The sequence below is a fragment of the Protopterus annectens genome, chromosome 7.part0, assembly GCF_019279795.1.
Source record: "Protopterus annectens isolate FY-2018-M chromosome 7.part0, PAN1.0, whole genome shotgun sequence".
Taxonomy (NCBI): Eukaryota; Metazoa; Chordata; order Ceratodontiformes; family Protopteridae; genus Protopterus; species Protopterus annectens.
The window spans coordinates 1,398,385,341-1,398,400,381 of NC_056739.1; the positions used below are offsets into that span (position 1 = coordinate 1,398,385,341).

Genomic DNA, 15,041 nt, shown 5'->3' on the forward strand with positions numbered 1-15,041 from the left:
TTTTTAATATATAATATTAAATATTAAAAATTCTTAATATAATATCCTAATTTTAATATAGTATTCTAATTTTAATATAGTATTTGTCAGGGGGTTGTTAAACTTGTAATAACGCTAAAAATGTCTTTTTCGGTCTTCTGCAAGTATTTTGAGGGTTGGACTGATAGAAATGTGGTCATTTAAACCATATATACCACATGCATCTAACCTTAACTGCCAAATCATCTCTCTAAATTCCAGTCTGGTTTCCCAGTCACCACCTCTTTCTTGCAAAACAACTTCTTCCACTACCCAAAATTTAAAATCAGCTTCATCACAACTCTGTGTATGTCTAAATAATGCATTATTATCATTCTTTTTGGTAATGCCCCGTATGTGCTCATATATTCGTCTCCTTAAATTACGTTCTGTTTTCCACAAAACAAACAGCACCAGAATTACCCATTCTAAAGACTTAAACCTTGCCTGTGATATAAATAGGACTTGCTGGAGAGATAGATATGTATCCGAGAGACTACCCTGTCTATGAAACTGGGTCCCCATCCCTGTGAAGCAGAGTTCCCCCCTAACCCAATTCAAGTGCAACTTGGACAATTGGATGGGAAACCGAAAATTCATCTCTGGTTAGGCACCTATGTCTCTAATGGACACAGGTAACCTGTAAATGGTTAATCTCCCAGGCCCATGCTTACACTTATCAAGGGTAGCAGAACTTGTCAGAGATTTGGGATGCATGGCTAGGCTTAAAAAGGCCCTTGTGGTCGTTAGCCTAGTAAACACCTGTGAACTTATCAACCTATAATTCCAGATATGGAGGCTTGATTATTGGCAGGTAGAGGGGCAAACAGCACATAAAAAAACACTATATTATATTTACTAGATGGTGCAAATATTTGTCCAGATAATTTATAATGCAGTCCATAACCATTTACCATGTATCCTAAACTTGATAGCTTGTTCATCAATGTCACTCATAAAGGTTATTGAGCTCTAGGAAGAATTATTTTACTATTTAATCATGAGCTAGTTATCCACTCTCAGAAACTGTTCTAAAACATTTACTTAATGTGACCAAGCTGAAGTCAAGTTATGTATTTAGATTCTTTTCAGATTTAAAGTACAGCACAGACATTTTGTGCATCCATTACCACAGCCATAGATAGACTCACTTTATTTCTAGCATCATTCCAGCTACCCATCTGCAAGTTTAATCATATTTTAGTAGATCATACCAATATGTTACTGTTAGATGCAACTCCCAGTATTGCATTACCTGGATAAAGTTTCCCTTAACATATGTACCTCATTCAAACACAACTTACAGAAGATACAGCTGAAAGTTTAAAGGTTTAGAGGTAGTTACTATAGTTACTAAGCATTTGATCCAGGAAATCATTGAGAAGCCCAGCACAGTTTCCCAAATGCCCCAGGGCACTGTCTGGTTAAATGATTTACTCAGAGTTGCATAGCAAGGTAGTGGAGGTTGAGGGACTCAAACCCTGCACTGCAGGAAGCAGCTCATTAACAGCTCATAGCAGTAATCCTTGACACTAACTGCCAGACTTCATTGTTAAACTATTGATTAGTACCCAACACCTGATATTTCTTAAGAAAGTTAATAAAATGCTATGCAAATAATGACACTGTCACAGGCGATTTAAGCCTAAGAAAGAACAGCTTATTTTGAGTTTTGTAAACTTAAATGGTTGATTCCTCCTTCACACAAAAAGTTGGCATTGATGCACTGAGTCATGGCAAAAGAAACAGAGTGATATAGTTTTCTGTGGCAACTTCTGGGAACTTACTGATATAATAGTTGGATGCTCACAGACTGCCTCTAGAAATACAGCAATACACTGCATGTATCTGAACAAAGCATTGTTGACAAGTCACTTCTGAAGATGAGCGTATAGAAAGTCTGTGATTCTGAAGAAGCAAACAGTCTGTTATGTCTTACCTCCATTGCCTGACTGCTGAAATGATAATGTATTTCTTGTTCTAGAAAGTTTGGTTTTCTGTCTGCCAGGAGAGCACAATGATAAAGTGGATCCTGACCATTTCTCATCACCTTGGGATTCAACTGATGATATTTTTCTGATGCCTTTTCCAACATTATAATCAGGTATGCTACTAACACATGTATTATCTTTAGTAGTCTTTTGTTCTGGAGGTAGTTCAGGTTGTTTGATGGATTCAGAAAATGAAGTGTCTAGAAAATGAAATGAAAGTCATTGGAAGCATTTAATCATGGTTAAAATACAAACAATGTTAGCAATCATTGTACAGTACTGACCTTAAGCAATATATTAAACGTAAATTAATGTGAATGCATTATAATTTGTAAAGTAACATCTAATAAAATAAATGAGTGAATTCAGTACTCAGAAAAATATCTCCAGAGCAATTGTTGTTATTTCATAGTTACTAAGGCCAAACCAAAATCAAACTGCCTTGAGACAGTGTTACCTAATGTTACTTAAGCCAATGTGCCTTCCCCGGGATACATGACTTTGGTTTGTGCAGTACTAAACTTAATTAAAATACCACTAGTGTAATTGCCTTATATTAAAATGCAAGCTATTCAGTGGATATGTATGCATACAGAAGCTTCCTTTCATCAGCCAAAGCCAGTAAAATATCCAGTGTTTTAATTTTAAATTTAGAACTGCATCTAATCCTGTTAATTTGCACCAGTCAGTAATCAATTCCTTCATTTACATTAGCTTAGAAAAGGTGGTACCTTACAACCACTTGAACCCCACCCAGTTGCCTGAAATCCAGGAATTTGCAACCACATGAACTTGAGAGGCTGTTTCCCTATCCAGCCCCCCCCCCCCGGTCAAGCAGCTGCTCAAAGACAGACATGAGTTCAGAGCTGCCTCAGAGGTCAGAAGCTATGTTAGAAAAATCTATACATGCTGCTTAGAAAATATATTTACATACATGCTGCCTAGAAAAATATATTTACAATGTGTGCTGCTTAGGAAGATGTGTATTTAAACATTCAAACATATATAAGTTGTGTGATCAAATATATAGAGAAATGTGTGCTTTAGTTAGGAATAAATGTACTTAAATCCATAATAAAGAATAAAGGTTATGTAATGCATTTAATTCTGTCTTACTAGAATAATAGTAGAAATAAACCTGCATATTATTGCTTGAAGCACAAGCTGCAGTGTAATCAGAAATTTGACCTTGGCAGCTTGCAGATGCAGTCTGGCTCATGTCTTTCAAGTAAAGATTATTTTGCAAAGTTAGAAAATAATAAATCTGTTGCCATGTGTGTCCTCTTTCCTGCCTCCACCAGGAGAGTAGCCTTGTGCGCACTATCTCTGATAGTGCGCAGCTGGGAACAAGAAAGACAAAGGGAGGCATTAAGAAAGACATACATCTATTGTATTTGAACTAATCAGAGAACCTTGAATTGGCTACATCCTCAGGAGGTCATCGTGACTGACCAGCTGCTTGCAAGGCTGCAACATTCTCATGGGAAAAGGACTTTTTGAAAAACACAAATTCAGCACTTTTTATGAATTACTGTGATGTAAAGACCCTGTCACTGACCACACCAGTGAGGTGGGCAAAACTGATAATGAAATGTATATAACCAATGTGTTTTGGTCAATAAAGCAGTCAAAATTCTATACAACTTTGTGTATGGTTTTTTGCCTCCTAATGTACATTAGAGAATAAAATATCTGAGTTTTCCTGCATTATTGTTTGTTATTGATTGACATTGTTTTTGAATAACTCAATAATTTTTACAGTCCAATTCTAACAAATTTATTTAACATTTTGGTCCTTCGGACCGGAATTCCCTTGGTAAGCTGCAGGTCACAGAGTGCATAAGTGCTAATAAATCTACGCAGGAGAAGCTGCCAAAAAAAATGGTTCTTCTTAAAGTGAAAAGACCTCCGACTGAATTGTTGTATGTAAAGAGGCTGTCCACTTTCTGATCTGTGGCTGAAAAGCGGAAGACTGGGCCCCAAGGAGAAACAATAAGAGCAGGAGGCTCAGGTAAGAAGAATTTCCCTCTTTGTCTTTGTTTTAGATCAGGGACCAGGTTACACTGTGCTATTGCTAAGGTTTGTGATAGCAGGGAGAGAGAGAGTCAAAGTATTGTATCTTGAGTCATAGATCAGGGAATAACAAAGCAAAGTAAACAGTCATTCTAGACACTACTGTGGATATGGGGAAATAAAATACCACGTGGTACAAGAGAAGGGTTACGTAACAGTCTTTTTAAGACATGGGAAATCAGTGCACTAAGAGATCACGAAATCCGCCCCTAACGGATAATGTGAAGCATATGCAATTACAGTAAGCAAATAATGTGAGATATTTTGCAAAATGTGTTAACAACTATAAATTTGATAGTAAACTAGATAAACTTTCACTAGTTAAACTCCTTAAACAAGCTTTAATCTGATGCAGGGCGTCAGGCAAAAGAAAACAGAAGCTTAAAAATTCTGAAACATTTTTTAGACAACAGAGTGAAAGGTCTAACAGACAGAATCTCTGAAAAATGAAAACTTAGAGCAGACTGGACTTGCATTAATTAATGCATACAGCAGGGAAATGAGACAGTAGATGGATATTATGCTAGATTATTAAAATGCTTAAAATAACAATTAAAAAAAATATATATATACATTTTTAAAAGGTTGCATTGCCTCTGTTAGTAGTTTTATTATGAGGCATATGATAAATCACTGAACAAGCAGGCTGCAAGCCTTACTTGAGTATGCTAGACGTACTAAAAGACACCTTAATAGTAAAAAGAAAAAAAAGGGCACAAGTCTTCACTGTTGAAGACGGAGCTGAAGTATTTGTATTACAGTCAGGTAAAAAGGGCATCTAGCTAGGGACTATAAACAAAATAAGAAAGCAATAACAGAAGATAAAGGAGATGTGGACTGACTATATAATAGTGATAATAACCAAAAATCATCAGGAAAGGTTAATAAACAAAAAGAAAATGTGAATGTAGTAGAGGGAATAGAGGAAGTACAAACAGATGTAAAGAATAAAAATGAAAATAAAATTTTAGATTTAGCATTGTTGAGCCTGGAGCTCTACCTAGCAAATACAAAACCAGAAGTAACACTTCTGGTGGAGGGAAAAAAGGTCAAATTCCTGTGTGACTCAGGAGCATCACGGACTTTGATACACCCCTCCAAGTTACCAAAACATTCTAAATCACCTAATTATATATTAGTAAAAGCAGCAAATAGACAGCTATACAGGGAACCACTTTCCCATAATATAGCAATAACTGACCCTGTTTCAGGTATGACTCAGAAAAGTAAAATTGTAGTTTCTGCAAAAATATCCAGTAAACTTACTGGGAAAAGACCTTGTGCAGATATTTGGCATAGCAGTAGTTCCTACCATGCAGGGTATGGAAGCACAAAGACAAATGAATGCTCTTGTGGTGTGATCAGAGGGTGAAGCCTATTATTGGTACAGCCAGGACCTAGTTATGATTGGTCCAGGGGCAGTAACCAAAGAACTGATAAACGTAGCCATCAGTAAGGTACCCTCCCTTGACACTGATCAGCAGCACTTGTTACATTGTACTCCATACTACTGTAGCACACCAGGACCTAATAAAAAATATAAGTAAAAATCCTGCTGACAAATTAATATTACAAACTTTATGCTGGGATACTGAGGGAAACAGTGTAGTAAGCTGTTTATTACCTCAGGAGTTCATGAGATTGTATAAGTCCAATAGACTGCCACATGTCAGCTTGACAAAAAACAAAAGTTTTAAATGGGCAGACTTAGAAAAAAAAGGTAACAAAATGGGAAAACAGACTGATTTAAAAATGTCAGGACAAGGGATATAAAAACAAAACTGAATTGGTTGACACAGACACATACAGCTGTACACTTGCAATCTAGTAAGGACAGCTAATTAGCATTTTTATTAAAAAAAAAAGAAAAGGCCTTGTGTAAAATTCCAACAACTCTGTGGTCAACAGGCAAGTTAAATGTAGGGCTTATTCAAGCAGCAGAACCAGTTACAATTACCCCAAAGTCAGCTTTTAGACCACAGAAAAAAACAATACATTTTGGGAAAGAATGCAAAAGTAAAAATTAAGCCTATAATAAGCAGCATTACTCAAAAAAGGAGTACTGGTAGAATCTCCTGATTCACCATGTGATACACCCCTATTTCCTGTTAAAGAAAGGCAAACGGGGAATGGCAGATGGTACAAAATTTATAAGCTGTGAATAATGCAGTAATACCTAAAGCACCTACGGTGCCAGACCCACATACCTTGTTAAATGATTTAAAGCCACAACAAAAGTATTTTACTGTGGTAGATATAAGCAATGCTTTCTTTTCAATACCTATACATCCTGATAGTCAATATTGGTTTGCATTTACATTTCAGGGTAAAAGGTATACATATACACGACTACCACAGGGATATTGTAAGAGCCCAATAATATTTGCACAAAAAAATGGCTAGCAATCTGGCAGGGCCTACCCCACCAGAAGGTAGTCAAATTTTACTTTATGTAAATGACATCTTGCTAGCAGCACCCAGCAGCAGTGCAGGGTAAATACAGTAGCATTGTTAAAATTTTTAGTAATACAAGGACACAAAGTAAACAAGAGTAAGTTACAAACTTTGGGAAAAAAAAACACAGGTTAGATACCTGGAATATGTGATATTCAGTAAAGGTAAAATACTAAATAGTGGGAAAGAGAAAAGGAAAAAAACAGCAATTTTGCAAGCACCCAAACCAACAACTAAAAAAGAAATAATGTCTTTCCTAGGTACAACTAATTTTTGTTGGAACTGGGTACCAAGTTATTTTACAATGAAAACAAAAGCAGAAATGGCTTTCTGCAGGTTAAAGCAGTTAATAGCTTCTTCATTAGTTTTAAAACTTCCAAGTTATCACAAACGTTTTTTTTTAGACCATAGATTGTAAGCAATGGTACATGACATCAGTATTAAAGCAACAACATGGGGATAAGCAATGCCCCATAGCTTACTATTCATTACAGTTAGACCCAGTGGTGCAATCTTTGCCTCACTGTGTACAAGCAGTAGTTGCAGCAGCAATGGCAGTACAGGCTTCAGCCTCAATGGTGTTATTCCACCCTCTCACATTGAGAATGCCTCATGCAGTTGCAATAATTCTGCCACAAGAAAAAGTTGCATACCTTTCTCCTGCTAGACATCTTTCATGTATGACCATACTGCTGAGTCAACCTCATATAAACAGTTAGCTTTACCTAGACAAGATCTTACAAATATGCCCTTGAATAATGCTGAGGTGACATATTACGTAAATGGCTCATGCAAAAGGGGTCCTACAGGGAAAAATCTGGTGGGGTATGCAGTAGTTACAGACACTAAAAATTTAAAAGCACAAACTTTGCCACACAACTTGTATGCTCAAACAGCAAAACTGGTAATTTTGACAGAAGCATGTATTTTAGTAAAAGGCAAAAAAAGTAAACATATATACTGATAATCAGTATGCTTTTTCTACAGTGCATGTGTTTGCACAATAATAAAGAAAATAGAGGGATGATTACATCCAGTGAAAACCTATTAATCATGCAATTTATTTTGAAGCTATTAGAATCTATTCAGTTGCCTACTAAAGTAGCTATTTGTAAATGTGTAGCTCATACAAAACAACAGGATAAGATTTCAAAAGGTAATGCACGAGCTAATGCAGCTGCAAAGCAAGCAGCCTCAGACTCAGGAACTTTATTTTTTTAATGAAAAATTACAGCCCTTTGAGATTTTACATTTAGACATGTTAAAAACAATGCAAATGCTTACTACAACAGCAGAAAAACAAAACTGGGTAAAACAAGGTGCAATTTTTAAAATGGACTGTACATTTCCAAAGGAAAAAACAATATTACCGTCTAATTTATTTAGAAATGCAGCTTTGTTGAGCCATGGGCAGAGCCATGTCTCAACAGGGGGGATGGTACAGTTGGTAAATAAAATATTCCAAACATATGGATACATAAATTATACAATAAAATTTTGTGCAGCTTGTCATACTTGTAACAAGCACCATGCACAAGGAGCATTTAAAACAAGCAAGGGAGTTTCCCTACACCACCATATCCATTCCATACTATTTGTATGGACTTCATAGAGTTGAATAAGTGTGAAGGAAAAAAATACTGTTTAGTGATCATACATATGTTTTCAAAATGGGTAGAAGCTTTTCCTTAAGGAATCACTGTGCTTACCACCCACAGTCAGCAGGACTGGTGGAGAGGTACAATGGGATTTTAAAAAAAAACAAGTTAAGAAAGTTGATGAGTAAGACTCAGAAGAATTGGATTTGCTGTTTACCTCTAGCATTGCTGAGCATGAAAACAGTAACAAATGTGAAGGGTTTAATCCCCTTTAAAGTAGTATTTGAAAGGGCATATTATGTGCCTCAGTAAAAAGCTCTCATGCCTGCAGGGCTGAAGGCTGACAGTTCACTAGCTAATTAAATAAAGAAACTGTTATAAATAAATCTGTTTTGCAGTTTAACTCTTTTTCAGACAAAAGAACTTTCAGCTGAATAAAAACTTTGTGACTGATACACAAGGGCAAAATGGCCAAGAGTAAAGAAGACAAAAAGCAGAGCAACCCAAGAACTATTGCATAATTATTTTAACTATGTATTTGTTAACTATAAGTGTGACAATTTTTCTCTTATTGTGGTTTTTCCTGCACTCAACCACACAAGTGAAAGTGAGAAGACGTGATGAACTGTTTATAGACTGGCATCCAAATTTTAACACGTACCTGGCCATGAAGCAAGTGTATACAGAAACTATGCACATTTCAAATTGCTGAGTTTGTACAGCTATACCAACAAAATATAATAGACTTTAACGTCCTCTGTCCCTCTGGGGATAAAATAAGACTTTGGAAAGTTTTTTTATACAGAAACTGTGAGATCACAGGACAAAATTGCTTTATTTTTACCTGTTCACACAAAAAGGAATTGTATGTCTCTACAAGAGTAATACCCTCCAGGTGGGCTGGAGTAATGGTAATATAACAATGTCTTATAAATGTTACATTAAAGTCAAAAGTGGGGGTACTGTTTGTAATACTAACCATGATTCATATCTAAGTTCAATGAAAACTACATTAAATGTAGTATGTGACAATCTAGTCTTAACTAAGCAATTGTCTATTAGGAATAGGAAAATGTTTCATGCAGGGATAACACGTATCAGTACCAAAGTAATGATTTTATTTGTGGGAAAAAGGCATATAAATGGTTACCTGAGAATTGGTCCGGCAGTTGTTTTGGGTTATCTGGTTTCAGCAATAAGACATACTGCAGAATTACCTTTGGGTAAAATACGAAACGTAAGGAAAACAGCTCGAGAATCTGAAGGTCCAGTGAAAAAAAAAAAACCCTGTGAATCCAGTTGGTAAAATCGAAGCTGGTTGAAAAGGCCATAATTCAGTGAAAGACAAAAGTAAATTGACTCATATGAACTTGGGCAACAGTGTTATATCCAGGGCAGAAATGCCACCAGCCTATGGAGCAGTCAAATCGATCTGGGAGCTGAGGAAGCTGTCAAAAAGTCATAAGCAATGCAACTTTTTCCACCCTAAAATTGGTGACTAATGAACTGAATGCAATAAAAACTGTTGTGCTACAAAATCGAATGGCTCTTTACTTCACCCTAGCGGCAAGAGGTGGTACACGAAGAAGAATGCTGTGCGTACATTCCAGACAACCAACATGAAATCAATGACCACCTAGAGGTAATTCAGCAAGTATCAGCAATGACTAAACCAGGCCCAAACCCACTGACGGACTTTTTCCAGAATCTGTTTGGGGGGGTGGGGTTCCATCCTATTAAACATTTAATTGCTATTTGTGTGGGTATACTCCTAATAGGAGCATGTGTTTACTGTGAAATTCCCTGCATGAAAAGATTAATCAAAAATTTGTTAATATATCTGCTACTGAAACTCTTTACCAAAGTGTTGAAATTAAAAGATTAATTTCAAATAATGCTTTTTCTGAAATATAAAACCAATGACTTACTTAGCTGAAAGCCCTTGAAAGGAAAGGCTGAGGAATGAAATAATATTGTTTATGTTTTAAACAGAATAAAATGCATTAACAGGAGGGAGAATGTTAGAAAAATCTATACATGCTGCTTAGAAAATATATTTACATACATGCTGCCTAGAAAAATATATTTACAATGTGTGCTGCTTAGGAAGATGTGTATTTAAACATTCAAACATATATAAGTTGTGTGATCAAATATATAGAGAAATGTGTGCTTTAGTTAGGAATAAATGTACTTAAATCCATAATAAAGAATAAAGGTTATGTAATGCATTTAATTCTGTCTTACTAGAATAATAGTAGAAATAAACCTGCATATTATTGCTTGAAGCACAAGCTGCAGTGTAATCAGAAATTTGACCTTGGCAGCTTGCAGATGCAGTCTGGCTCATGTCTTTCAAGTAAAGATTATTTTGCAAAGTTAGAAAATAATAAATCTGTTCGCATGTGTGTCCTCTTTCCTGCCTCCACCAGGAGAGTAGCCTTGTGCGCACTATCTCTGATAGTGCGCAGCTGGGAACAAGAAAGACAAAGGGAGGCATTAAGAAAGACATACATCTATTGTATTTGAACTAATCAGAGAACCTTGAATTGGCTACATCCTCAGGAGGTCATCGTGACTGACCAGCTGCTTGCAAGGCTGCAACATTCTCATGGGAAAAGGACTTTTGAAAACACAAATTCAGCACTTTTTATGAATTACTGTGATGTAAAGACCCTGTCACTGACCACACCAGTGAGGTGGGCAAAACTGATAATGAAATGTATATAACCAATGTGTTTTGGTCAATAAAGCAGTCAAAATTCTATACAACTTTGTGTATGGTTTTTTGCCTCCTAATGTACATTAGAGAATAAAATATCTGAGTTTTCCTGCATTATTGTTTGTTATTGATTGACATTGTTTTTGAATAACTCAATAATTTTTACAGTCCAATTCTAACAAATTTATTTAACAAGCTATCAGGGTCCCATCACGGAACCTGTAAGTTGGGAAGAGAACTGGGGAAGAAGGCTTTAGATTTAGGGAGGGGAGAGGGATTTTAGTTTTAGAGAGTGATCAGGAGTTGGCTGAGTGAAAGGGTCAGAGGGGAGGGAGATTTCAAGTTTAGAGAGTGATCAGAAGTTGGCTCAGTATTAGGGTTGGGAGGGGGGATTTTAGGTTTAGAGAGTGATCAGAAGTTGGCTCAGTATTAGGGTTGGGAGGGGGAGATTTTAGGTTTAGAGAGTGATCAGAAGTTGTCTCAGTATTAGGGTTGGGAGTGGGAGATTTTAGGTTTAGAGAGTGATCAGAAGTTGTCTCAGTATTAGGGTTGGGAGGTGGAGATTTTAGGTTTAGAAAGTGATCCGAAGTTGGCTCAGTATTAGGGTTGGGAGGGGGAGATTATAGGTTTAGAGAGTGATCAGAAGTTGGCTCAGTATTAGGGTTGGGAGGGGGAGATTTTAAGTTTAGAGAGTGATCAGAAGTTGGCTCAGAGTTAGAGTTAGGAAAGGTAGGCAAGGGGTAATTTAGGTTTAGGCATCTACTGGGAATTGTTTTTCAGGTTAGGGTCAGAGTTCTGGGAGGGATAATTAGCTTAGTGGTAATGCATGGGAATTGGGGCAGTGGGAGTTAGGGGACTTGCCAAAAAGAACAAGAGGCTGCAGGGAAGTGTGCTGAAAGCTAGTGGTGCTTGAGCACTTGTAGTAAACCCTAGAAAGGGTACTGGAAAAAAGTAATGTGCACATAAATCAGATAATACTACATATTACCTTCTGTGCTGTGATTGTTACCAGTTATCAAGGTTATATAGTGACACTAGTTTGTATTAATTTAACTGGTTTATGTATCAGCTAAAAGAACAGCTTTCCAGTGTTCTACTAGTGATGGTATAAGGTTTAAGCTCATCTTTGTGAAGCATATAACTATTGTAATAGGACTTTTTCCTAAGGACTGAGCTGTATTCTGAAATATCACATTTATGTGAGGTATGGTTGGCTGAATATTCATGTCATGATCAGTAATTATGAACACTAAAAGTTTCTTGCAAAAATTGCATGGCACTGAGGAATGGCTGAAATATCCATTTGAAATTATTTTGTGAAGACACCAAAGACGGAAAAGATACATCACTGTCAGTTACTTCATGAATATATGCTTATCAAAATATTTCTTATAAGATACAAGCAAACAAATAATAAAGAGGTCATGTATAAACATAGTTTTGAGATGCATGATAAATCTGCCACTGAATTTTGAATGGTGCTAACAGAAGATGTGTTTTCAAGAATGATTAGGTATGCATAGCTGAAAGATATTTATTGCCCTTAAATGATCACTGTTTCACCACTTTAGAACAGACGTGGGAACTTTTAAAAGCTGTAGCATATCAAACATTTTTAATGTAATATTTTCATTACTTTGAAATTAAATTCTGTAAGGTCAGCTACAACCTTTCCAATATTTCCAAATATACTGATTCATGTTCTAACTTCCTAAATGTTTCATGTGGTGAGATAATTGAAGCATTTAAATAAAAACACAAATCTCCAGGAATTATATTTCCGGTCAGATTCACAAAGGCATCATATAAATTATCTGAACAGAATGTTGCACTTCCAACAGACTGCAAAACAAAAGCACATAGATACAAATAAATTTCTGTTATATGGGTACAAAAAGAGCTCACACCTTGCATGCTAAACAAAATAATATTGTATGATTTCATTACAACTGACACAATGACTTCAGCACTTGATTTCAAGGGCTGTCACATCACTGCATCCATGTGACACAGACGTCAGTAGGAATGGAATGAGAAACACATCTTATTCATTGATTATTTTATGAAGTAGCAATCTTATTTCTCAGAAGCATGAGCTTTTCTGTCACATATCTGAATTTTGTTAAATGCAGTTTTAAACTAGTAGTTTAATGAAGCAAAAGATCCCAGAGTTTACTTGGCAACATATTCTGCCAGGGGGAAAGTAAACCATATATATAAATATATATATATATATATATATATATATATATATATATATATATATATATATATATATATATATATATATATATATATATATATATATATATATATATATATATTTAGGCTAGTGGCCTCTTCTCAAGGGACACCCTAGGTGGTATTTATACTACTAAGGGAAATTTGGCTAGGGCATGAGGCAAATTCCCCTACTCATGATCTGTATTTGCATTGTTGAAATGCAAATACATGCACATGTCCCATTCCTAATGTGGAGGTGGCTGGGAGGACAGTGGGCAAGATGGAACAGCAGCAGCGAGCAGAGGTGATTGCTTGCTCAGAAGCAGTATATAATATTGTGATGGAGGATTCGGAGGAGGTATTCCAGAGGAGGTTGTTTGAGCAAGTCAAGGAGACAGCTGTAGAGGAGTGTATGAATGCAACCCTGCAGTGAGGAAGATTGTGGGATGATATATTGCATGATTTAATAAATCAGAGTAAGCCGAAGAATAAGGTTTCCTGGGATAATATAATGTAGAGAATAAATGAAGGAGATGTAAAGCAGACGTCAGAGGGAAATAGTGGAAAGATGACATATGCAGAGACTGTAGCAGCTACAGGAAGGAGGGGGAGATATAAAAAGACAAGAAGACAGCATAAAAAGAAAGTTTCTGCAAAGAATACAGAATAAAAAGGAAAAGGAATTGAACAGATACAAGGTATGAGATAATGTAATTCTACCATTGGGAACAAAAGGACAATAGGTAAGAACATTTATTCTAATTAACAAGGAGACATTTTGTGATATATATTTTTTGAGACTGAGCAGGCCATGCAGATACTTTTGTGTGGATATGAAAAAAGACAGAATGACAATCCCTGGAATGAATATATAATAAGGACATCTTTTTGAGAGACTAAAAAAGAAAGTACACATACAATTCCAAAGATAAGTATTTAGAGAGACTTTAAAATAATATTTAAAAATATATGCAAAGAAATAATAGACATTTGAAAAGTTTATGATAATAGGGGTTTAGGACTGGTGCATGGGGCTATAATATTATTCTGAAAATGGGAATGGATAAAATTGTACATATTCCAAGTGTTATAAATACTGATGGTAACAGGGGTGGTGATGAAATACTGGGGGCAACCAAAATCTTGTTATTTTTGTGGAAAAGAACGGCATTTAATTAATAGTTGTGACAAGATGAAATATTATATATGTAACAGAACAGGGAGTGAAGAAAAAATGTGAACTTGAATGTTAAAAATGTAAACAATGGAATTTATGGATAGATTGTAAAAATAAAGGTAAAGAAAATGATGAAGAAAGGATTGGAAAGGAGACAGGAATAGATGAAATCTTAGAAACCAGGGAGATGCAGAAAGAGATAATAAAATGAGTTAGAGATACAATCAGAAGTTAATGATTCTCAGAGTAAAATAACAGAGAACTTGGGAAAGAGATTGTGTTACATGAATTAGTAAAAGTATGTAAACAGCTGAATACAGAATCAGTATCAGGCCCAGATAGTATTGGGTTTGAAATATATTAAATTTAGAAGAATGGCAAAAGAACTAATATGTGTATTTAACAGTTAAATGGTGGATTAAAATATAAGAAATTGTTAAGTGGAACATTAAAATGTATATGGAAAAAGTGGTGGTGCTGCGGTAGCGTTGTCGCCTCATAGCAAGAAGTTGTCCCATTCGATTCTCAGCTAGAGCGTCTTCTGTGTGCAGGCATACAAGAATGGGGCGTGCCTTCGTTGAAGGTTGTGCATCAGGGCTGGTAACCCGGTATGTAAAAATCCACTACCAATCATTAGCGGACCGGAGTTCCGCTGTGGCGCCCCCTAACTGGGAAAAGCCAAAAGACACAAACAAACAATATGGAAAAAGGATGACATAGAATATATAAAAACTGGATAATAGTTTTAAATAATACAGATTATAAGATATTTATGAAAATAAAAC

General features: G+C 35.8%; 1 long non-coding RNA gene across 1 annotated transcript in view; it reads right to left on the bottom strand.

Moving 5' to 3' along the window:
• Positions 1–1,961: 1,961 nt before the first annotated feature.
• Positions 1,962–15,041, bottom strand: part of LOC122805861 — a 418,789-nt gene continuing 405,709 nt past the window's right edge. Inside the window, exon 3 of the long non-coding RNA XR_006365475.1 lies at positions 1,962–2,209. This is a non-coding gene — a long non-coding RNA (uncharacterized LOC122805861). The remainder of the gene's footprint in view (positions 2,210–15,041) is intronic.